The sequence below is a fragment of the Lissotriton vulgaris genome, chromosome 2_1, assembly GCF_964263255.1.
Source record: "Lissotriton vulgaris chromosome 2_1, aLisVul1.2, whole genome shotgun sequence".
Lineage (NCBI taxonomy): Eukaryota > Metazoa > Chordata > Amphibia > Caudata > Salamandridae > Lissotriton > Lissotriton vulgaris.
The window spans coordinates 372,893,246-372,919,100 of record NC_141687.1 but is presented as its reverse complement, the minus strand read 5'-3'; the positions used below and the strand labels follow the sequence as shown (position 1 = coordinate 372,919,100).

At 49.0% G+C, this 25,855-nt stretch overlaps 1 protein-coding gene and 1 pseudogene across 2 annotated transcripts in view; both read right to left on the bottom strand.

The window, feature by feature from the left end:
* SMG6 (SMG6 nonsense mediated mRNA decay factor) overlaps positions 1-25,855 on the bottom strand; it is a 1,283,123-nt gene that overhangs the window by 535,074 nt on the left and 722,194 nt on the right. The gene's annotated exons all lie outside the window — the stretch shown is intronic.
* On the bottom strand, positions 16,379-18,741 carry LOC147730383 (uncharacterized; annotated as a pseudogene).

Sequence of the window (25,855 nt, the reverse complement as noted above, 5' to 3'; positions counted from 1 at the left end):
CACACAGGCTAGGTGAGGGGAGAAAGAGGTAGAACGGACCACTAAGTGGTCAATTCCTCCTATAGGGGGTGAGGGGAGAATCTGGAACTGAAAATCCGTACGGGCGATAAGGGCAACGCCTCCACCCATTTTCCCTACTGGGCGGTCGGCGCGGATAGAAGGGAGGGCAGCCAGTAGAGACGGGAGGGAAGACTCACCAAACCACGTCTCGGTTAGGAATAAAAGATCTGGTTTATCCGTATCTAAGAGTATGAATAGTTCCTGATGGTGTCTAATGGCTGACCTAGTGTTCAATAAAATAATAGATAATGGGGGAGAGAGAGTGCCAGAAGCGGGCGTTGACTGAAGTGCTAACGGAGAAACAGAAGGAAGGGGGCAGCCCTGTGGGCAGGCTTGGCAGGGAGAGAAACAGCCCATGTTGGTAATCCGGTGAGTAGTGCGGGGTCGAGGGGCCAATGACCGTGTAAGTGAATGAGATCAGCTGAGGAATAGTGAATGAAGTGGCCAGGGGAAGTCGCCCCTATCCCCTGCCGGCCGCGGACGGGCGCAGACGGGCTTAACTCAGGCGCAACTCCGGCGCGCCTTCGTCGGGCCCGCTGCGCTGCCGCATATGGCCTATTTAAATAGGGAGTAGCGTAAACATAAACCTACATAGGTAAAATAACCTCATAATCACATTGCGCAAACATCACCTTAGGCAATTACTATCATAAACATAGTAAAATCACATTGCGCAAAAATCATATTAGGGCCTTGCGCCCTACCCACATACCAGCCCCCTGACCAACTGGCCATCTCAAGGAGGGGCTCAAATGCCCTTTTGGCCAGAATGTGAGGGCGCGCTGCCATTGCAGTGCCAATCAAACGTTGCAGCTGCCCACTAATTGCTGGGCAGCTGGGAACAGTACAGGGCCTAAACGTTGCAGCTGGCACTAAGTGCTGCACAGCTGTAGCAGGCCTGGCACCACTGTGCCATCTCTGTCCCTCTTAGGGACTCTCTTTCTCACATTGCGCCTAAACGGTGCAGCTGCCCACTAATTGCTGAAAACAACAGGTGATGGACAGAATGCAGAACAATGTCATACATTCACCCCAGTACAGAGATCTGGGCCTAAATCCATCTCTGTACTGGGGTGAATGTATGACTTTGTTCTGCATTCTGTCCATCACCTGTTGTTTTTTGCATTTGTCACCCCAGCCATGTCTGAACTGGGGTGGCAGAGTGGGCTAAAGAACGGTGATGGATTAAACCCAGATCTTTTGACTGGGTGTGAGTGTTTGATTGGTTCAGATGCTCCGTCCATTACCACCCCCTTTTGTACCGCTTTTGGCTGCCATAAGTGTGGCAGGGTAAGCTCAGACGTGAGTCCCTTGCTCACTTTGCCACTGGATTCAAGCAAGCCGGGCTGAAGACGGCTGGAATGCCAGAAACCGGTCCTCGGAAGCTTGTTTCCGGTCCAGGGAAGGCATGGCTTGGCAGTTCGGGCTGGACTGTTCCCATGAGGCACATGGTCAGACTGATTTGCATATAGCCATGTCTGAACTGGGGTGGCAGAGTGGGCTAAAGAACGGTGATGGATTAAACCCAGATCTTTTGACTGGGTGTGAGTGTTTGATTGGTTCAGATGCTCTGTCCATTACCACCCCCTTTTGTACCACTAATTGCTGGGCAGCTGGAAAACAGCAAACTGCGACAGGGGCCCTCACTGGCCCTTAGGAGCAAACTGCAGCCAGCATCTCCGGGCTCCCTCTCCCTACAGGAGACCGGCAACCACGCCATGGCTTCCCCCAGGCAGGGGGAAGCGGAAGAGTCCCTCCCGGCTCCGCCCACAGTCAGGCGGGCGCTGGCCGGAATTCCGTTTTTTGTCGCGATCCCGGTACCCGGGCCGCGGCGGTGATTTCACAGTGGCAAAATGAGGGGTGGGCACCCTCGAGAATAAAAATAAAAGTAGAAGCGAGGTGGGCACTCGCTAGATAATTAAATAAACTGGGTGGCACCCGTCCATAAAAATATGCAAATAAGCATCAAAAGGGGCAGGAGCACTTCGCTCTAAGGGAAAACGACAGCGCTCTGCCCAGTAAGTAAAATAAAGCGCTCTCAAGGCGCTGGGGGCACAGACAGCGCCAGGCCCCTCAGAAATGACCCCATTAGCAAGGAGGGTCCCAGCAGTCCTAAGCAAATGCACAGGGTTCAAAGAAAAAGGTCCTGGGGGCAAAGTGAAGCAAAAGAGGACCCCAGGCAAACAGAGATCCTCCAGGCATCCAGGTCCATCAGGTATCCAGGGGCTAGGCAGAGCCCAGGGAGGCAAGCCTTCCCCTGGGCCCAAGCAGCAGCACGCCCCTGGCAGGATTCAAGTCAGAAACAAGAACATTTTGTAAGGGTACACAGTCCCTTTTTATACAGTAAAATCCTTTGTCTAGCAGGGTGCAGGCAATGTGAGAACCAGCTACAACTGGTTATAGGGAACTCCTTTCACTGGCCAGGCTAGGGACATCAGACGCACCACAGGGGGTGGAGCCAGCATTGTGGAGGGAAACCCAGCCCTATTCAGGGCCAGGTGCACCTCTCCCCTCACATCAGCATGCTAATCTCAACACTCACCACTGGGCAGACCCATCCAGACTCCTGGAGCCAGGCTCCAGCCAATCACACGCCAGACACAAATTACACAAATATGCCAACTTCTAGAAGTGGCACTTCCACACTAGACACATTCATGCCGCATACATCATTACGCAACATTCAATTTCACGAGTTCGCACATACCAAACTCGACCCTGCACTCCCCACACATCAGGAACTACCAGGATCACACATATTCCCCATGCATTCCTATGGGAGGGCAGGTCACTCTCACCACACACACACAGAGCGCACGCACTTTACACTGGACCACAGTGAAAAAGTGCGCAGAGACCTAAAATCACCAACACCAGGTTACAGAAACAAGCTAGGCAAAAGCAAAAAGTTTCGGGGTGAACCTGCCAAAAAGGGCCAGGTCCAACAAGGTAATATCATGAATAGCACCCCTACACCCTTTCTGAGTCCAGCACCTGCTACATGGCGTATCTCAGGTAGTGAGTCTAGCTCTGTTTCGGGAGATGTGTCTAGCCCACTGGCATTTTGGACGTCTAAAAACAAGGCATTGTCAATCAGTTGTCTTGTTCCCCAACACCAGTGTCCTGAGGGACAACAGATGAGTACTGCACTGGACTAGAACAAGATCCGAAAAGAGCCTCAAGCATCTGACAGTACTGGTGTGGTGGCAGAGGTCTTGGACTATAAGCTGGTTGAATGACAACCAGTTACACTATTGTGATCTTGCACAATGACATGGAGCTGGAGCAGTCTTCTGTGTGTCAGGACCGTCACTGGGTCCACTTGGGTGGGTTTGGTTGTCAGTATAGAAGGAACTGGTGTGGACACTGGTACTGATGTAGAGGCCAGGGCGTAGTAACAGGTCCCATGAAGGCAGGTGGAGCAGGAGCAGACCTGCTGGAAAAAGTCTAACTGGAGACCCTTACAGCTCTGAAGTCTTTAGGCACACCAGAGGATGGCGGAATCGCACAGAAGAACTGCAGCCTGGCATTTTTCAAGGCCACAATCTCCTGCGGTTTCAAAGAAGATCCAGAAAAATCAGGATGTGCAGGAACTAATAAGACAGGGAAGGATTCTGGTGACACTGAAGAAGTACATCTTTATAGTGAATCACTCATGCCCACTCACTAGACTTCAAGCGGCAGTTAGGGTTGAGTCTCAAAGGGCTTTCTTGCACTTAGGTCAAGACTTCGACTTACTGGAATACTTCAATCATGAAAAGGACTTTTCATGGGACTGGCCTTGGGAACAAGAGGGCAATGAAGTCTGTAACTTGGAGTGGGAACTGTGCTGTTTCTGCAACCTCTTCTTGTGTTCTGCAGCACAGAGCTTGGTCCCGCTTCCGAATTAACTTTGGATGCATAAAGGCACACTTGTCACATGAGTCATGGCCAGGGCATAGGCCCCACAAGCACACCTTGGGTGGACTCATGACCAACATCTGGGTGTTGTACTTCTGCACAGCTTAAATCTTACTTTCGGTCGGGACATCATTTCCTAGCACACTGTCACAGATATTTAGAAGTCGTCTGAACACTGACAAAGTTAGGAGCGGTGATTCGGATCCATGCCTAAGGACGCAGTAACAAAGGAACTGACGTCCACTCGCAAGGGTGGCACCTTCAATCAATCAATCAATCATGACATTTGTATAGCGCGCTACTCACCCGGAAGGGTTTCAAGGCGCTGGGAGAGGGGTGCGTTACTGCTTGAACAGCCAGGTCTTGAGTTGTTTCCTGAAGGAGAGATGGTCCTGGGTCAGTCGAAGGTGGATGGGGAGCGAGTTCCAAGTTTTGGCTGCCAGGTAGGAGAAGGATCTTCCTCCGGCGGTGGCTCTGCGGATGCGTGGTACGGCGGCGAGGGCGAGGCTGGTCGATCGTAGCTGGCGGGTGGGCGTGTAGAAGGTCAGGCGGTCGTTGAGGTACTTGGGGCTCAGGTCGTGGAGCGCCTTGTGTGCATGGGTGAGGAGCCTGAACGTGATCCTCTTGCTGATGGGGAGCCAGTGTAGGTCTCTCTGGTGGCCGGAGATGTGGCTGTGTCGGGGGATGTCCAGGATGAGTCGTGTGGAGGCGTTCTGGATGCGTTGGAGTCTTTTCTGAAGTTTGGCTGTGGTTCCGGCGTAGAGGGTGTTCCCGTAGTTCAGTCGGCTGGTGACGAGTGCCTGGGTGACGGTCTTCCTGGTCTCGGTGGGGATCCATCGGAAGATCTTACGGAGCATACGCATGGTGTTGAAGCACGATGAGGAGACGGCGTCGACTTGTCTGGTCATCAAGAGGGAGGAGTCCAGGATGAAGCCCAGGTTGCGTGCGTGGTCCGTTGGCTTTGGAGTGGTGCCCAGGGCAGGGGGTCACCAGGAGTCGTCCCAGGCGGAGGGCGATGATCCCAGGATGAGGACTTCCGTCTTGTCTGAGTGGGTCCACTCTGTCCCTTCCGGGGCAGTGCAGAGCTGGTGGGGAGAAGCATGATGCTATCTACTGGCAAGCTGGAACTCTGCTGCATAAATCTCCAGATTCAGTGTGGCACACAGGATATCCCAAAGATGAGGAATGTGCCACTAGAAGTATCCATCACAGATGCACATACTTTATCTGCACTAGACTTCTCTTATTTTCTGCTATCCTCTGTGTCTACCGTTGCATGTTTTATTTTCAACACCTCTTCCCGGTGATCATGTTGTATAATGCTGGTCTTATCATTATCTACTTGTGGCCCAACTGCCTAAACTGCCAAATGCGAGTGCTACATCAGAAAAAGTACAAGTGCTATTATTTTTGATTATTCGTGCACCCATCATACTAATGCTGGCAACTTCAGCAAGCGATAGGGCGTTTGTCCCTTAAGCTAGTGCTGCTATTATCTCGAGGTTTCGGAAAACCTTGGCTGTTGTCTCCTGGCGGCCCCCCGATCTTCTCAGCCTGTCTTACAATGTCTTAGACACATACACTCACTCATATGTCCTCCCCCCCAATCAGCCAATTTCAAGGTCCCTCTCTCTCGAGTGCGTTTGCCTGGGCTGGTGAAAGCGGGGAGCTGACCTAAGAAAGGTGTAGTCAGACAATGATTTGTTATGCAAATAGATGTTTGCCCAGCACAAGCAGTGTGTACCCAGGAGCTGGAGATGGCATGGAGAGGGAGGCACATGAGTGAGTTGTGGAGCTGTAGAGGTTCGCGATAAGGGCCAAGGTTTTGATTGACGGCCGGAAAAAGGGCAGAGAGGTTAGGGGCAGAGAAGAGGGTAGTTACTATAGCTGAATGGGTTTTGATGTTTGATGTTTACCGAAGTGGAGCGTCAGGTCAGTGGACAGCGTTTGAGAACATGCGCGAGGGATTATTCATGGACATGGCATCGGGTAAATTTTGGGGGGAAATTAAAGGAAATGGGCAGTGCGCTGCGATGGGCGTGAGGGATTGGAGGCAAATGAGCAAGTTAGAGAAAACGTAGAGGGATATTTTGAGGGGCACCGGGGTATACAAGGAGTTCGTCGTAAAGGAAACGGTTTGACAGAGGTAGAATGGTAAGGGGTGTAGGAGAGACTGGGGGAATGTAAGTGGTAAAAAAATGTGATCATAGAGATCTCGGGATGCGGGGTCAATGGTATGGACTGGCGAGAACGATTGGTATCGGGATCTGTGGACAACGCCACAAGCTAGGGAGAAAGTTGGGACTTCTGGGAAAAATATCGGGGGGCGGGGGATGTCGGGGGGCGGGAGATGTCAGGGGTCGTAGCAGGTGAATCTGTAAATTATCAAAGATCCGATGAGGCGGCAGCTCAGGAAAGGTAAGTGGTCTTATTTTTGGCTCCTTCCAGCCGGTGATGACGTGCATTTTTATTTCGAGACTCCTGCCACTGATTCCCTGGGCGCGTAGAGTACTGTTGCCATAACAACACAAAGACGCAGCTGTCTAGCCCGTCCACTCCACAGCCTTCACTGGGCGGAAGCTCACCCCCCCCCCCCCCCCCCCCCCCCTGTTCGTCCCTCGCAGTATACAGAATCTACCAATATTTGAAGACGCCACCGCAAAGCCCTATTCCGTCACTTATGGTGTATATAGGGCAAATGGAAACACCTGAAAATTCCGCGGTGACGTCTCCCCCCTACTGGCTTCAAGCCAGACACCTATGAAAAAGTGACAGCACCCTTTTGTACATTTGATGCGTATGATTTTCCCCACGCCAGCTGTTAGTCTTGCAGGCGCTTAGCATTGTAAAAAAGATTACAGAGCTCTGTGGTACTTTTTTAATTTATGTAGCACGATGTAACGCTACATTACTCTTAATGACACTAATAAAGAGGAAGCATAAGCCACCAAGCCAATTTTCCGATTATATTTAGCGAATAGATATATCTGCTGGTAAAACAAATCAGTTGGTTATCTTACTTTAAGCAGAAATCGGTGTAATTATATGCAAATTACAGATTGAAATCATCGTGGGAAGCACGATAAAATACGCTCACGGCAGAAGGACGAATGCAACTTTCAGGTAACAGGTATCGATTCCAGATAATATAACTAAGTGATCAAAGGATAAGTGAGTAAGATGATCTAGGGGATCAAGTGAGTAAGAGGAACGTTGCAAAGACACGTATATACCTGAAGAGTAAGAGTTTTAATAGCTGTGAGACAACGCCAACCTTCATTCTTCTAAGGTCGATAAAGTGTACATCACTGACTTGAATAGCAATGGACATTCACTATTAAGCAGCAAGAAACTTCAAAATGCAGTCTGTAGTCTATGGCATATACTCGGTATAATTATACACAGGCATGCACATGAACAAGTTACTTACCTTTGGTAATGCCCTTTGTGGTAGATACTCTTAACAGCATATTCCTCACCTTTTAAATTCCCCTAAGAGCCAGACTAGATCCGGAAACTTTTCCAGCAATTGCTTCCATACGCCGACAGGTGGTGGGTGGGCTTTCATGGCCGCTTCACCCTGCCTCCCGGAGCTTGGCGCAGAGCCAAATATAGGTTCTACCCATACATGCTGGTTGATGGCAGTCACCCAAAAAACATTTTGCATCGTTATACGAGGCGCATCAAAGACAGATGGAGACCAGGGACAGATGGAGACCAGTGACAGTGGTCAGACTCTAAGGCAGGACCTTGTTAACGCCTAGCAGTCCACACCCTAGAATGGAGAATAGGGTGGGAGGTGGAGACCCTGCATTTAGATAGGGTACCAAACAGAAAGAACATTACAGAAGGTAAGTAACTTGTTTTTCGATTGGATACTTCTAATCACAGGTTTCTCTCCTCACCCCAGGAGCTAGAGCAGAGAGAACCTAGGTCAAGGGTAGCATTTCTAATTTGTCCTTCCGAAGTAAAGTTTTTAAGAACTGGTGTTTCAAAATCAGACTGATTCCACTGTTCTTTTTGGGCAGTCAAACGCAACAGGATCCTACCCAGGCATCTTTTCTTCTGCCCCATTGGCCATCAAGCTGAATGCATATGTCAAGGATGGGGACATGATCCAACAAAGTCTAGGTGAAAGCAGAACTAAAGGGGTGGGTGTAGACAGAAAGAAAAGGGCAGAGATCTGATGGGCAGCCTGCAGAACCCACTAGTACAAGATAATTGGGTGCCAGTTGGGCAATTAAGAGCATAATCTCGCTCTCCACTGGCTGTAAGTGACTCCCTACGGTGGAACCAGAGTAGTTTGCCGGTAGTGGCAGGGGAAAGATCGCAAAGCCAAACAGGCAGAGGAAAATAGTTTCTTGCCAAGTAACAATGCGTTTCAATAATCTATCAGGCGGCACAGTAGGAAAGGTGTCCAGGTTTACTTTGCTGGCCCATGCCCATGCCTGAGTGCAAAACGTTTTAGCAATGAGGTCTTCATTAAAATACTGGGTTGCCCTGAGCGGGCATGTATTGTATTGCATTGTATGTATTGTATTGTATGTTGCTCTTATATAGCGCAAACTGCCACCCTACGGGTATCCTGGTGCTTTAGAAAACCTAATCAGAAGGAAACGGCAGATAGCAGGGCTGGGTAAGGGGCACCTGAGTCTCAGATTTTAGCAAATAGCCCGGTCTATAGGCTCTTTCTGGAACATATCAGAGAGTCGGCTTGCCTGATGTTCTGGGGCAGCTCGTTTCACAGCTGGGATGCTACTGTGCAAAAAGCCCTGCCTCCCATCCTGGATTTCTTGAATCTAGTAGTTGTTGCCAGACTCACACTGGAGGAGCAAAGGAGCCTAGTGGGCTTGTACCATGTGAATCTTTCCTGCATTGATAGGGGGCCCACACTGTGCAGTGCTCTGTAGACAACGCACATTGATTTAAATGTAACTCTGTCCCTTATCGGCAACCAATGGAGATCTCTCAAAGCCATTGTGGTGGAGGAACTGCATGGTCTGTTGAGTGCCAGCTTAGCCGCTAAAGACTGGACTCTTTGCAGCCCCTGCAAGATGTATGAAGGGCACCTAAATATAGGGAATTACAGTAATCCAGTCTGCACAAGATTATGCTCCTTACCACCAGGGGGTCTAGCCTCATTGGGTAGAAGAGGGAGAATCTAAGTGCTTTTAACAGGCCAAAGCATACGCTGATTGTTTTGTTGGTTTGCGATACCATTTGAAGATTTTCATCAAACCGTACTCCCAAATTACGCACTGTTTTTACTGGGACACAAAAATCGGTCCCCGGGAAAAACCAGAGCTCACACGGTAATTGCTGATTCAATTTAGCCGTCGAGCAGTAGACTACCTCCGTTTTCCCATCGTTAAATTGTAGAGAGTTTGCTTTAAGCCAGCCGGAGACCCGACGCATGCATTCCTGGAATGTATCCATAGACACCGCATGTTTCCCTTCAAGGGAAAACACCAATTGGGTGTCGTCGGCATAATTGATCAAGTCGATCCCATAGGATTTTATGATAGGGATCAGGGGCCGCAGATATATGTTTAAAAGGATAGGACTGATCGACGAACCCTGTGGCACTCTGTGATGAACCTGGGACTTGGGGGAGGCATACAGAGTCATGGTCACTACCTGTTGTCTATCTGACAGATACGATTGTAGCCATTTCAGAGCTTTGCCTTTCACACCCAGTTTCTCCAGTCTGCCTAGCAGGACTGCGTGGTTTACCGTGTCGAATGCGGCCGACATATCCAATAGCGGTACAAAAGGGGGTGGTAATGGACGGAGCATCTGAACCAATCAAACACTCACACCCAGTCAAAAGATCTGGGTTTAATCCATCACCGTTCTTTAGCCCACTCTGCCACCCCAGTTCAGACATGGCTATATGCAAATGTAAATGTAAATGTGGGTGTACTTGTAAAGCGCACTGCGACTCCAAGGAGTATCCTGGCGCTGAAGACAACTGGGGAACCAGTCCTGGTTTTCCCTGTGAGATGGTCCCTTTCTTGGTATCTCCAAGGTGAAACCAGGCATCCCCAGCGTCTGTGGGGGGCCGTTGTAGAGATGAGGCAAGCTTAATGCCCAGAGTTACCGAGTGTGTTCCCTGGTTAGAGTAGGCACTGAGGCGAGAATAATCGAGTCCGTTTTGACCCTGGTCCACAACCCTGCCACGTCGGGAATTGAACCCTGGTCCCGGGCTGTTCTCTGCTTACGGGTCTGCCGCCTCTAACCAGTGAGCCACACCACTCCACTCAAATCAGTCTGACCCTGTGCCTCATGATCAGACGTGAGTCCCTTGCTCACTTTGCCACTGGATTCAAGCAAGCCGGGCTGAAGACGGCTGGAATGCCAGAAACCGATCCTCGGAAGCTTGTTTCCGGTCCAGGTAAGACATGGCTTGGCAGTTCGGGCTGCACTGTTCCCCTTAGGCACAGGGTCAGACTGATTTGCATATAGCCATGTCTGAACTGGGGTGGCAGAGTGGGCTAAAGAACGGTGATGGATTAAACCCAGATCTTTTGACTCAGTGTGAGTGTTTGATTGATTCAGATGCTCCGTCCATCACCACCCCCTTTTGTACAGCTATTGGATATGTCGGCCGACATATCCAATAGCACTAGCACTGATGAATTACCATTGTCGGCTCACATTCACAGTGTGTCTAGCATAGTTGCCAGCGCAGTTTCTGTCCTGTGGCCTGGACGGAACCTAAACTGATCCCTGTTCAGTAAACGGTTATCTTCAAGATAACTCGACAGAGACCTGCTAACAGCCTTTTCCAGAATTTTTATAAGGTAGGGCAGGAGAGATATAGGCCTAAAGTGAGCTGGGTTTGTTGGATCCAGCGAGGGTTTCTTGAGTAGGGGAGTTACCACTGCTATACCTCCGGCACTACTCCTTCCTCCAGGGACTGGCAGCTTATCATTCGCATCCAGGGAAATAAATATCTCTGGTCCATACTCCTTCCAGATCATATGAGGAAGGGGGTCTAAGGGGGAACCAGAGGACACACTGAGAGCGAGGCTGTTAAAAAGCTCTTCTGTGAGAGGTTGAAAGCTCTCAATGGATGATACTACCCATGGTTCCTCCTCAGCAGTCTGGAGTAGTGCGTTCTGACTGCTGACCTTACCCTGGACAAGCCCCCCCACAATATTGGCACTCTTTTCTTCAAAGAAAATGGCGATTTAATCGCAAAGTTTTTGTGTTGCGACCACTCTATTGCTCCTACAGGCCGGGTTGGAAAGGTCTCATGATATTAAAGAGAGTTTTTGTGCTGTTCGGTGTAGGAGAGTAGGGTCTGCTATCCTATGGTCACCCCAAATTTTTGCTTTTTGCTTCACTGGTTTCTGACTTAATGTGGCTGGGGGCCTGCTAATCAGACCCACAGCCTGCTGTTCTCTCTCTAAATTACTGCCAATGCACTTTAGGTGCATTACGAATTGGAACTGGTTCACCTTATTGGCCCCTGTAACAGTGTACCCTAGGTACCCAGGGCATAGGTGGTTCCAAGGCCTACCAGGGGCTGCAGCATGTATTATGCCACCCCTGGCCTGGCCTCCATATTTGACACAACTGGCTGATCACTCAGCTGGGGTAAGTGGGTGTAATCACCTCTTACTTAGGTACAGTATGCCTGTGCCTAACCCTAAACTGGACACATATGTTCCTATCAGCCACTCCTATGGAAGGCCTCATCAATCCTGGAGGCAGAGTGCTTGGAAATATGTAAGATGGTGCTCTAGCATGAGCTGAGCCTGTCTGCAGCTGTCGGGAACCACTCCCTAAGCTGTTCCGGGATATTGCCATACCATATACTCTTAAGTGCATTATAATCCTCGCGGTTGAATGCTATCTTTGGTTTGGCTTTATCAAAACATGTCGAGTAAGGTGTCATACGAATTGGAATACTATCCCCTCGACAGTTCTGTCGACGGGGATAGCATTCCACCCTTCTAGAGGGGCACGACATGTGTGTAGCCTTAACCCCGGTTAAAGTTAACCAGAGCCTCAGCATCACAAAATGGATGCTGCCACCATAGACACGAGTCTGGCCTCCTGCTGCTGACCGAAACTCGGCAGATGGTGGCCTGGACAAAGGGTTTCCTGCCTTGGGAGGTGTGAGCACCACCCCAGACAGGGTTTTGTGTATTGGGTAGGACAGGGCTGAATAGAATCAGACATGCCCGGGGCACACAAGGTATCCCCGTGCATAAGCCAGTCCAAACCGGTCCTGGGATTTTCAAGACCCAGGCCTGGCGAGGAGCTGGACAAAGGAAAGGGGGTGTAACCGCCCCCCTTCCTGGTTCCTCCCAGAGGAGGGACCTAGTAGGTGATCCACCCCTCAGATTGGGAATAAGAGTGGGAGCAGTGCCATTGCACAGCAGATCATCCTGAATCAACTTTAAACAAAGAAGAAGACTGGACTTCGACATTCTGCTGCTCAGAAGACTGAAGAGAATCTCCCTTGTGGCCTAGGAGTGGCCACCCTGTGAACACAGGCACCAACCAGCAACTCGACGTCTGCTTTGCCGCCGCCTCCCGCCGGAGCCCGAGCCCAGAGCCCGACAAGACCCAGACTCCCAGACGTCTCAGAGCCCGATCCACAGTCCCTGCAAAGGAGGGACCCGAGGAGGCACCGAGTGACGTGGGACCGGACATCTTGGAAGACACTCGAAAAGCTGACTGCGCAGCATCTGAGGCATCCTCGACGTTGTGCTTTGGGGATTGAGAACCGCCACCACCGAGCAGCCCTTGCACCGAAGATCAGCCCCCCAGCATCTCCACGATCTGCGTGGGGCCCTTTTGCATTGTGCCACTCGATGCGCCATCCCGGCCACTAGCCACGTGGTCAGCGGCCATCTTGGCGACGAAACCGACGAACTACACAGCGGGTCTGGTTGCTCCAGACTTGCCCAAGCTCCTGTGAAAAGGAGCACACGCTCTGACCTTGCTGGTCCGAGTGTTAAGCATCTTTCGATTCCTGCGTGGCTTGCATTAGCCAAGGCCTGTTTGCTCCGATCAGGTCGCCGACACCGCCAACAGCGAGAAGCCTGCGTGGGACAGCTCGTGACCGACTCCTGGACGTCCTCGACCCCCGGTGTCCACGTGGCTGCAGAGAGAAGGTACCCGACAACGCCTGTTTGCACCCGACATCGCCTGGTTCCAATCTGGTTCCACGGTAGTCACTGGCTAGTGACTTTGAACATTGTCCCCTCTGCTTTCAGGTCTTCACAGCTTCAGATCCACCCTTGGATCCACCGGAACTCTTCACATCGAGCCGCCTGCAGCATCTTCAGCTCCAAGCACCATCGACCAGCGTGACGAAACCCGACACTACTTCGACCCTGTGCACCCGCTTCCTGTGGGTGAGGTAACTCCGCTCCGCCAGTGTTCCTACACTGGTACACATCTCAAGGGCCTGTGTCTTAAGTTTCAGCGTTCTAGGTCACTCAGAAGGTTCCTAACTATCTAACTTTGTACTTTTTACGCACCATAGACTTTACATTGTAAAGTGCGTGCACTTTGAACACTGCACCCGAGTCCCGCGGGCCTTTCCCGACTTAGTCACTGCTAGTCTTGAATAGCTCCAGCGATTCCCAAGGCCCTAGGCCTGTTCCCTTTCCGATTGGTATCTCTTATACCACTTTCTTAGTATATGGTTTAGGTGGCCCCTAGGGCTCATCCATATTGTGCAACTTTTGTGTATTTTAAACTGTCTTGTGATTTAACGCTTGTGCTTCTGTGCTCATAAAGAGTCCAGGGGATTTTATAGTTAATAAATCAATACATATTTTCAATATATATCTGTGTGGTGTCCTTTCATTTGGTATTCAAGGGGGTTGTGTATGGTAATACAGCTGGCTTCACATGCCTTTCAGAGTTTAGCCTAAGACTGCTTTGTCCACGTTACCACTAGGATAACTGGTCTACAAGGTTGAATTACAACCAATCATCATAAGGGTTGCTTGGCATGGTACAAAGTGATCACTAGAATTAGTAAGCATTATATACCAGGCCAACTTCTCACATTCGGTGATTGAAGTATGGAGGTGGCATAGAAAAGAGCTTTTGATTTAGCAATAGCCCCTTTATATTTAGCCTGCACTAGCTTCAGCAGTCTCTTATCAGACTCTAGACAGAATCTTCGCCACTTCCTTTCTGCCTGTCTGCACTGATTACGTAATAATTTCAGCTCCTCACTAAACCAGGGGGCTGAAGGTTTCCTTCTGATCTTTATCTTTTTCAAGGGGACATGTCTATCCAGTGTATCAGTGATATAATACAATAGGTATGATAATTCTGGCCCACCGAATCACCTGGAGCAAAAAGTTTCTGGTTGGTGAAGATTGGGTCTGTTTTATCTTTTGGTAATTTAGACTAGTCCCTTCCCTTTCGGTAGGTTGCTGGGCAGGTATTTTTATTCACATGGGTAGATATATTAATCTTAAAGTGAATCAGGGAATGGTCAGTCCAACATTGGGGTAGTATGCCAATCACCTCTGTCTCAGTCTGTTTTGCGAACACAAGGTCCAGCACATGTCCTTCTGAGTGGGCTGGTTCCAGTATCAGCTGATCAAGGCCGCAGTTCTCACATATGTGTTGTAGGCCCTTCAGGTCACTCCCTAGGGTCCCGTTGTCCCATAGGTTAAAATCTCCTAGAAGCAGCAGTCTGGAGTGAGTCAGGGCAAGGGCGGCGATAGTGTCAAACAATACCTGGTACTGAGTATCTAGACCTGGAGGCCTGTAACAAATCATACCTGTTAGTGTCCTTCCTTTAGTTTCTTGCAGGGTAAAGCCCAGCAGTTCTATCCCTACGACCTCCTCAATCTGTAGGGGGGCTAAGTTCCACCTCTCCTTAAATATAACCCCAACCCCTCCACCTCTTCCCAGGGCCCTGGGTTAACGAAACATCTTATAACCTCCAGGGCAGGCAAAACCCAGCTCAACAGAGGAGTCAGGACTGGTCCAGGTCTCTGTAATAAAGAGAACATCCAGGTCCATGTCTTCCAGCAAGTCTGACACCTCCTGATGGTGTTTAACCAGGGATCTACTGTTGACCAGGCCACACATTAAGATAGCAGAGGTCTGTGACGGATCTTTTTGAGGCCCACCCCTTACCTTCTTCCCTATACTCAGTAGGACCTCCTTAGAGTAGTTTAATCTGGCAGTTATCAAACCGGCAGCATTCTTGGCGCTAGGCGCGGCCGGGCGCAGACGGGTTGTCTCTGGCGCGTCTCCGGCACGCTGCTGGGCGCATGCGCTACGCGCCTGCATTGCCTTGCTTAAGTAGGAAGGCAGTTGCAGGCGAGCCAGACACTAGAGCGCTAACCAAGATGGCGCAGGGGTGAGGTGTATTCCCTGAATCCCGCTAAAGCAGCGGAGTGAATTGAGCGGTAATATTTTTATCGTGCGGGTAACAGGTCAGTGTCTTGTTTTCTCCAGCAGCTAAAAGTAGTTTAAAAAAATTGTGATAACGATTTCAATATTCCGCTAGTTCCCCCAGTTTTTATTTAGTTCCCTTTACCTTGTGGCAGCAGCAATACTTTTAAAAACAGAAACCAAGGTGCTGGTAAATTTTAGGTAGAGCTCATGCGAACACCACCAGCACAGAGCGCTTTCAGCCAAAGACTGTGTTTTCTAAGATGGACGCGCGCCAGCACTGCCCCACCTAAATAGGAAGGCAGTTCAGGCGAGCCAGACACTAGAGCGCTAACCAAGATGGCGCAGGGGTGAGGTGTATTCCCTGAATCCCGATAAAGCAGCGGAGTGAAGAAAACAAGTTACTTACCGGTAACTTTAGTTCTCCAGTATTGGAATCTTTCATAGATTCACATGCCTGAATCATTCCCCGTCGTTGAGACGGGAGTCTCCGGTATATAAAAAAAGCAGTGCTTAGTAGTATAGCAAACTGAAAAGAGGCCTAGGCCCATTTCCCTTTTGCAACCCATAGCCTTTGTTATAAAAAAAGGCCCAAACTTTTCCCTGAACCAATCAGAGCTCCTCACCCTCTAGAACACTCCTGAGAGAACCTTCTGCCCCTCAGATTTTTCGCGCACTTGTGCATACAACACACTTCTTGTGCTAAATCCGAGGTGAGCCTCTCAGGGAAGGAGGGTGGGTGCATGTGAATCTATGAAAGATTCCAATACTGGAGAACTAAAGTTACAGGTAAGTAACTTGTTTTCTTACTCCAGTATTGGAACTTTCATAGATTCACATGCCTGAATCAGAATAGTGAGCAGTGAAAAAACAAAGCACATTTCTCTGATATATTTCATAATCATGCAATACCATTTGAAAATGAAGCATAATCTTATATACATATATATATATATATATATACTTATATAAAATGTGACTTTGTAAACAAGAGAAAGTATGGATGGAGGGATGTAAAAAAGGCTCACCGTTACTGGATGATATTCCGCAGTACCGCCTCTCCCACCGCCGCATCCGATTCTGCAGCTGCCTCCAAGCAGTAGTGCCTGGTGAAGGTGTGATTAGATGCCCAGGTCGCCGCTCTGCAGATATCCTGGATTGACACTATTCCAAACAGTGCAGTGGATGTGGCCACCGCCCTCGTGGAATGGGCACAAACTCGTGCATTCAAAGGCTTTCCAGCAGCTTGATGACAGTAGACAATCGCACCGGAAATCCATCTGGCAATTCCCCACTTTGACAGCGGGAAACCTTTCCTGGGTGCGCTGAAAGCGACGAATAACTGAGAAGACTTGCGAAACGCCTTAGTTTCTTTCAAGTAAAATTTCATACATCTCTGAACGTCCAACGAGTGCAATACTCGTTCTGCTGCTGTTGACGGATGAGGAAAGAAACGTTTCAACACCAACGGTACTGTCAAATGAAAATCAGTTGGCACCTTCAGAATGAACTTCGGGTTTGTCCTGAGAATCATTCTATCCTCCTGAAACTGTAAGAAAGGCTCCTGAATCGTGAGCGCTTGTAGTTCACCTACTCTTCTCGCTGAAGTCAATGCAATGAGAAGAGCCACTTTCCAGGACAAGAACTTCAGGTCTGCCCTGTGTATCGGTTCAAATGGTGGTTTCATCAATTGAGAGAATACAATATTCAGATTCCATAATGGTGGTGCAGGCTTTACTGGAGGAAAGACCCTGAATATCCCGTTCATAAATTGTTTGATAATCCTTGATGACCATAAGGATGGGCCTGACGATGACCTCCTGTAGCAGGATAACGCAGCCAAATGCACCTTGATGGAGGCGTGTGCTAATCCTGACTTTGCCAATAGCAGAATGTAAGGTATAATTTGATGATGTGCAGCAGTAAGAGGGTGAACATTATGCCTTTTACACCACAGACAAAACCTCTTCCATTTCATCATGTAGGTTTTGTTGGTACTCTCAGCTCTGGCCTTGGACAGGATCTCCCTACATTCGTGTGAGATGTTCAGATGGCTAAACTCACAGTGTTCAGGAGAAAGGCTTCTAATCGCCAGGATTTCGGGTCCGGATAGAGCACCTGCCCCTTGGACATTGTCAGAAGCGATGGAATTGGACGCAACCAAATTCGACGGTCCTCCGACAGCAGCAGCAGTTCCGTGAACCAGTGTTGTCTGGGCCACCACGTGGCTACTAAGATCAGTCTGCACGACTCTTTCTTGATCTTCACCAGTACGCGGGAGAGAAGAGGAATTGGAGGAAAACAGTAGGCAAAGATGCCGGACCATGCCATGAAAAACGCATTCCCCCAAGATCCCTTCTGGGGAAGCCAGCTTGCGAAGTACTGGCATTTTCTGTTTTCCTTTGTAGCGAAGAGGTCCACTATCGGTGTTACCCATCTTCGAAAGACGCTGTCCAGGGTCCCCTGGTCTAGCTCCCATTCGTGGCAGGACAATTTGAGCCTGCTGAGAGTATCCGCCTTGACGTTTTGATCTCCCGGGAGGTGTTCTGCTGCCAATGATATTCCTTGCTGAAGAGCCCATTCCCATATCTCCTGGGCTTCCTGAGACAGGGAGAGAGATCTCGTTCCCCCTTCCTTGTTCACATAATGCATCGCCGTAGTGTTGTCTGTTCTTATCAACACCGGCAAACCTCTTATCCTTGGTAGAAAAGCCAGTAATGCCAAGCGGATCGCTCTGAGCTCCAGCAGATTTATGTGTAATTGCTGCTCCTGCGCCTTCCAACGACCGCTGACTTGAAGGTCCTGAAGGAAAGCTCACCATCCTTCTAACGACGCATTCGTCGTTACCACTAGAGGAGCCGCTCTTGCCAGAAACGTCAGTCCTTGAGACACATTTGCTTTTTGTGTCCACCACTTTGCTGCCTGTACCATCACTGGTGTCACCCATATTGTATCATCGAAGGATCCCTCCGTTTGACGCCATTGGAGATCTATCTGCTCTTGCCATGGTCTCATCCTTAGCCTGCAGCAAGGTACCAGGGGAATACAAGATGACATCGTGCCCAGCATGGATTTGTACCTGCGGACTGAAAGAGACTTTCTTTTTACAAAGTCTTGGAAGAGGGACACAATCCTCAGTTGCCGTTCCTCGAGGGAAACACTTTGTTGCATTCCGTGTCCAATATTGCCCCCAGAAACGTGATCACTTTTGCTGGGTGGAGGTTCGACTTTGCCTTGTGGAGAGTCAATCCTAGATTGGCAAATAAGTCTATGCAGGCCTGTGTTGACGCTCTGGCCTGTACCTTTGATGGTGCCTTGACTAACCAGTCGTCGAGGTAAGGAAATATTTGATGTTTTTGCTTTCTCAACACAGCCGCCACTGGAGCTAGGCATTTCGTGAAAACTCTTGGCGCTGACTTCAAGCCGAATGGCAGTACCCTGAATTGGTAATGTCTTCCGGCTACCCAGAACCGAAGGTACTGTCTGTGTGCAGGATGTATCGGAACATGGAAATACGCGTCTTGTAGGTCCAATGTGGTCATATGATCTCCTGGGTTTAATAACGGAAGGATGTCCTGCAGAGACACCATCCTGAAAGATTGTTTCTTGAGATAGGTGTTTAAGGATCTGAGATCCAGAATGGGGCGCCACTGGAGCTTGTTTTTCTTGATAAGAAAAAAACGGGAGTAAAACCCCTTGTTTTCCTGGGCTTTCGGCACCGGTTCTATTGCTCCCTTTCGGAGCATTGTCCGAATCTCCTGCCGGAGTTGATGCAGATGGTTGGCTCTCTGGTGCATCGGTGGCGTACAAGGGGGCACTTGAAGAAATTCTGGGGTATGACCGAATTGAACTATTTTAAGGACCCATTGATCCGTTATTTTTCGCCAATTGTGAAGATAGTGAGCAATCTTTCCACCCAGGGGAGCATCTGACAGAGCCGAAAGATGAAGGTTGTCATTGTCGACAGGTGTTGTCCTTTCCCCGGCCACCCCGTCCTCTTGGAGTTGATTTTGTATATCCTCATGATTGACACTGGCTGTACTGTTGGCGGTAAGGCTGCGATGAGGACGGATAAGAAGAATATCTCCCCTGTTGGTATCCTCCTCTATACGAGGACTGTCCTCTACCCCTGGAGCTACGAAAAGGGGTTTTTCTGTATTGCAGTGTTCCCAGAGCCTTTGCCGTATCCGTATCCTTCTTGATTCTCTGCAGAGTATCATCAATATGCTTCCCAAATAACTCTTCTCCATTGAAAGGGGGGTCTAAAATCTTGTTTTGCACCTCCGGCCTAAACGCTGTTGCTCGCAGCCATCCTTGCCTGTGTAGGACCGCCGCTCCTCCCAAGGATCTAAACGCCGTGGTCGCTATATCCATAGCGCAGTCTATGACTTCGGCCGAAGTCTTCTCCCCTTCCGTGAGAATCTTCTTCGCCTCCTGCTTCTCTGGTTTAGGCACCTGGTTAATGTATGGAGACAGGTCACGCCACATTTGCCTATCATATCTTCCCAAGATAGCGAGGGCATTAGCAGCTCTCACTAGCAGAGCTGACATTAAAGAAAACCTTTATCCCGCATTATCCAACCTTCTGCCCTCTTTGTCTGGAGGTGTTGCAATTGGAGCAGATGGGTTCCTGGATTTCTGTTGTGCCGCCTGCGTAATAACAGAATCAGGTTTGGGATGACCCAAAAGGCAAGTAGGAGCATCAATAGGCGCCTTATACTTTTTATCTAGTCTGGCCAGAACCGGCGTTACCGTCGCTGGTGTCTCCATGACCTTTAATCCTTCCTTCCAAATATGAGACACTATAGGCAGGGATCGCACGGATTTCCGATACGAGTCCTTGAAGTCGTATAAAAAGCATTCCTTCTCCTCTGTCATGGTCAGTGCAAATCTCTTAGTGGCTCTTTCCATCAAATTATGAAATCCACCAATGTCCTCCGGTGGAGAATCTACTGGTCTCTGTGGAGGAGTAGACGGTGAGGGGGTGATATAGTCATGCCATTCTGCACTTGTGTCCGCAATTTCCCCATCCTCATGATCGTTATCCGAGGAATCGTGGTGTGCCGTCGGCGGTGGAGACCTAGCAGTAGGTTCCGGCAAAATCTCTCTCCTACGAACCGGTGTCCCAGGTACCGATCGTGGACGTGGAATAACCTCTGGGGCCTGTTGAGCGACTGGAGTCGCTTGGTATCTCTTCCTATAATCCTCTAACATGTGCCCTTGAGATCCTTCAACAAAGAGGATGGCACACTTGTCATCTCCTCGCGTTGCTGTTGGCGATATCGGTGCTGTTCCTGGGGTTGTTCCTGATAACCCCCATATTCCTCCTCAGAATCCTCCTCCTGGTACTTGACCTGCAATTGCAACGGGCTACTGGCAATTCCATACTCGTCATCTTCCTCTTCTGAATCTTCCTCTTCCAGCAGGTGAGAGGGCAACAATGGGGAGACCTTGCTCGGAGATGTAACCTCTGGTGTTATAGGTTTTTTCCGAGGCACCAACCTTTTTTCTCGTGATTTTTCCCTCGTCGACGAGCCCGTCGACGAGATACCCATCGCCGTCATCGACCAAGTCATCGTCGTCGACGCCACCGTTGACGTTGTAGTCACCGTCGACGCTGTTCTCGTCGACGCTGCCGTCGTCGGCACAGTCCTCGTCGACGCCGCCGATGACGCGGTCGCCGACGCTCTCATTGACGGTAAAACCATAGACGGTATCGCCGTCGACGGTGAAATCGTCTACGCTGTTTTCTCACCAGCTTTAACATTATCTTTCTTCGTAGACGACGGATGTGTTTTTGTCGTCGTCGATGGTCCCTTATTGGTAGACGGTCCTGTCGACGGTGCTGAAACAGTACCCTTCTCCTCAGAAGGCGTAGAAGAAGACCGTTTGATGGTAATCTTAACTTTCTGAGGTGATTGTGGTGGATCTGAGGCGGATTTCACTAGTTTCACCTCACAAGCAGAACCCTTCTTCCCCTTAGCTGAGACTGAAGGGGATTTTGAGGGACTGCGCCCCGAAGACCCTGGAGTAGTCTTTTTTGGGGCTTACTCAGGTCTTTCCCCTGAGGAATGTGTCTGAGGAGATCTACTTCTCTTCTGAGATCTCTTAGAAGCCACAGATTCCTCTTCACTCTCACTTGAGAGGATCTCCTTCCTGGCCTTAACCTTCTGAAGCCAGATCAGTAGCCTTCCCTCACGATCTCTCAAGGTCTTATTCGAAAAGGTACGACATACCTTACAATCTGCTGCCTTATGGTCTGGATAGAGGCAGTAGATGCAGTCATTGTGAGGGTCATCTGTATAAAGCCTCTTCTTAGAGCAGGTGGAACAAGCTCTAAATAATCCTTTCTTCTCCTTCTCAGACATGGTAGATGAAAAACCTCAAATCTAAGTCAAAATACTGTAAAAGTAAAGAGTTTGAGCAGAGCTCAAAGGAGACTCCCTAGCACAACGTGGGGTAGAAAAATCTGAGGGGCAGAAGGTTCTCTCAGGAGTGTTCTAGAGGGTGAGGAGCTCTGATTTGTTCAGGGAAAAGTTTGGGCCTTTTTTACATAACAAAGGCTATGCGTTGCAAAAGGGAAATGGGCCTAGGCCTCTTTTCAGTTTGCTATACTACTAAGCACTGCTTTTTTATATACCGGAGACTCCCGTCTCGACGACAGGGAATGATTCAGGCATGTGAATCTATGAAAGTTCCAATACTGGAGTAATTGAGAGGTGATATTTTTATCGTGCGGGTAAGAGGTCAGTGTCTTGTTTTCTCTAGCAGCTAAAAGTAGTTTAAAAAAAATGTGATAACGATTTCAATATCCCGCTAGTTGCCCCAGTGTTTATTTAGTTCCCTTTACCTTGTGGCAGCAGCAATACTTTTAAAAACAGAAACCAAGGTGCGTGTAAATTTTAGGTAGACCTCATGCGAACACCACGAGCACACAGCGCTTTCAGCCAAAGACTGTGTTTTCTAAGATGACTTATTGGCAGTGCCAAGCTTGGCTTCACCGATGTGATAGCTAGTGTGTGTCAGGGTTTCTCCGGAGTGTAGTAAAGGTTCTGAAGATGAAGAACAAGGTTTTAAATTTCAGGAAGTAGAACTGCCTTAGATTCTACTATTGGCAATTGCAGGTCTAACACATCTGCTGCTCTGAGTGCTAACACCATTGGGCAATCATTTTTACACCAATCAATATCATCTGTGGTAGTACAATTGGCAACTCATTCAATGTAAAGAATAGCAAGGCTAAGCCAGAAATTAAACCATTTCTTTCAGCCTTAAAATAGTGAAAATCAAGAAGTGTGAGGCGCCCAGAAGTGTACACACTTAGAAGTGAGGGCAATGTAAGTGTGTTTACATCCAAAAACAATCAACTAAAGTCCCATGATCTAGTACAAGATCTTCAATATATATTACTTTCTGACAATTCAACACAGGACCCAGTCTGATTGCTGTAAGGGTGTTTAAATAATACTTTAACTCGGGTTCCTAAGAGGCATACAGGTGTGTCCTTGTTTCCTTTAACTATTTATTACTGCAGCAAAGGAAGAACTTTTATTAATCGGTCTCCCAATGGGGAATTCAATTTGGTCTCTTGCAAGGGGTCACAGTAAAATCCATCATTGGTAGGGTGAGGGTCGAGCAAAACTTCAGCCCCTTCATCATCACAGGGAGACATGAAAATTCTGCACAAACGAGTCAGAGCCGAATAAGACCTCAAGATGATAAAGGTACTGGCACGGAGGCAGAGCCACTGCTGGAGAGTCCTCCATTACTACTGGCTGTGCCTTAGCAGTTGTATAGCGAGAAAATCAACGAGATGTAGTTGAATTGAGCTCCGGATCAACTACCAATTTCTCTGAAGCAGAGGCCAGTGCCAGCCTAATTGGAAATGATGTGGCTTTTGGCAAATGAGTTGAAAAACAGCCTGGCGCAAGGGGGGCCATGCAGAGACCTCAGGGGTCACTTGGCGCTAGGGAAATCACAGTTAGTGGAAATCTGACTGAGCGCCCTGGCAGATCGGTGGGATGCGAAGTCATATTTGGGGGAGCTGGAATCATCTGCAACACTGACTTGAAGGACTTTATATGCTGCGGAGTACCGGATGGACCAGGAAACATGAAGTGCATCTGCTACAACTGTAGAATGGCACTGGAATATGGTGACTGGCTTTCAAACCAGTGCTTTTGTGTGCTGACTGCAAGCTTCCGTCCTGGATCGGGAACAAAGAGGTGGGGAAGTACCTCCGGGTGGACGCTGTTTGCATCAAGACCTATACTTCAACTTCACTTAGACATACCAGAGGACCTGGATAACGACTGGGACTTGGGAGTGCAACTTGACTCATTTCTTGTGCTCGACGACAAAGCTTCGCCTCCCATTCCCTGATGCTGTTCGGATACACCAGGGAGCATTTGTTGCATGCCTCTGAATCACGCCTGGATCTAAGACACCAAAGTTCAGACGTCACGAGTGCCTGTAGATGTAGCACAGCTTCAAGCTTGAACTTTTCAATGAGACATTCCCAGCACACAGTCACATACATGTTTTTGAAGGCTGGTAAAGCATGACAAAAGTTTATGAGCTCTGTATGCATGTGAAAGGGTGCGGAAACAAGGTAACGGACATCGGCATGCACAGCTCCATGCACACAGGAAGCATGCCAAACAAAACATGGTGCAGAAACTCAAACTGGCGCTAACTGGCCACTTCAGAGTATGAGCAACCACCTTTTAAAGGCAGGTTCACCCCTACAGGCAGTACATAGCCCTGAAAAGAGGGCAGGCCAACAGATAAAAGGTATAAGGTGCCGAATATGCTACTTACCAGTATGCATCTGTTCTTGGCATGTAGGGCTGCTGACATTCATATCTGTGCATAGATCCCCGCCTAGTGTTGGGTCCGAAAGATTGCACATTGTTGTCCTGGAAGAGTCTTCGAAGTATCACGAGATAGGTGGCTCCTCCCCTGGACTACAGTGCGCATGGGCATCCACTCCATCCTCAGATTGTTTTTCGCCATTGTGGCAAAGATGGAGTGTAACACTGTAAGTGATGACCATGCTAAGAGTAATTCTGAGTGCTGCAGCCGCTACAGGCGCCGGGGAGGAGGGCGGGCGATATGAATGTCAGCAACCCTACATGCCAAGAACAGATGCATACTGGTAAGTAGCATATTCGGTTCGAGGCATGTGGGCTGCTGAATTCATATCTGTGCATAGAATATATAGCAGTCCCTCCATTAGCGTCGGCTGCCCGTGCCAGCTGCAGCAGTTTGAAAAAGTGTTTTTAGAACAGCCTGTCCTACAGCTGCCTGCTGTTTGGAGTGCACATCTACGCAGTAGTGTTTTGTAAATGTGTGTGTGGTAGACCATGTGGCTGCTCTACATATGTCTTCTAAAGGAATATTTCCAAGGAAAGCCATGGAGGCCTCCAACTTTCGCGTGGAGTGGGCTCTTGGGGGAACCGTTAATGTGCGCTTAGCCTTTTGATAGCAATCTGAATGCACTTAACGATCCACCTGGCTATACCTGCTTTGGAAATGGGGTTGCCTTTGTGTTGTGGCGAAAAGGCAACAAACAGTTGTTTTGTTTTCCTAAAATCTTTCGTCCTATCTATGTAGTACATTAGAGCTCTTTTGACGTCTAGTGTGTGGAGGATTCTCTCTGCCACTAACTCAGGATTCTGGAAGAACACTGGCAATTCTATAGTCTGATTGATATGGAACTGTGAAACCACTTCAGGCAGAAACTTAGGGTTAGTGCGGAGTACCACCCTGTTGGAGTGAATCTGTATTAATGGCACCTGGATAGTTAGTGCCTGAAGTTCACTAACTTGTCGTAGCAATGCGATTGCTATTAGGAAAGCCACTTTCCACGTCAAGAATTGAATCTCGCATGAGTGCAGAGGCTCAAAAGGTGGACCCATCAGCCTGGTGAAGACCATATTTAGGTTCCATACAGGTGCTGTTGGGTGTCTGGGAGGAATAACTTGTTTGAGTCCCTCCTGAAAGGCTTTGATGGCAGGCACTCTGAAAAGTGAGAGATGCTGCCTGTTTTGGAGATAAGCTGCTATTGCGGACAAATGTATACGAATGGAAGCATAGGCCAGATTGCATTTGTATAGATGTAACAGATAACAAATGATGTTGTGAGTAGATGCATCTAGCGGATTGATGTTGTGGTTTGCACAATAAATGACAAACCGCTTCCATTTTGCAGCATAACATGCTCTAGTGGTGGGCTTTCTTGTCTCCCTTATGATATCCATACAGTCAGGAGGCAAGTTGAGGTAGCCAAATTCTAAGACCTCAGGAGCCAGATCGCCAGGTTGAGCTGTTGCGGATCTGGATGCTGAATGTCGCCATGGCTCTGCGTCAAAAGCCTGGGTGTGAGGTGCAGCCTTTGATGCGGTACCACGGAGAGTTCTAGAAACGTGGTGTACCATGGTTGGCGTGCCCACGTTGGAGCAACCAGGATGAGAGTCATCGAGTGTTGCTTCAGCTTGCGTGCCAC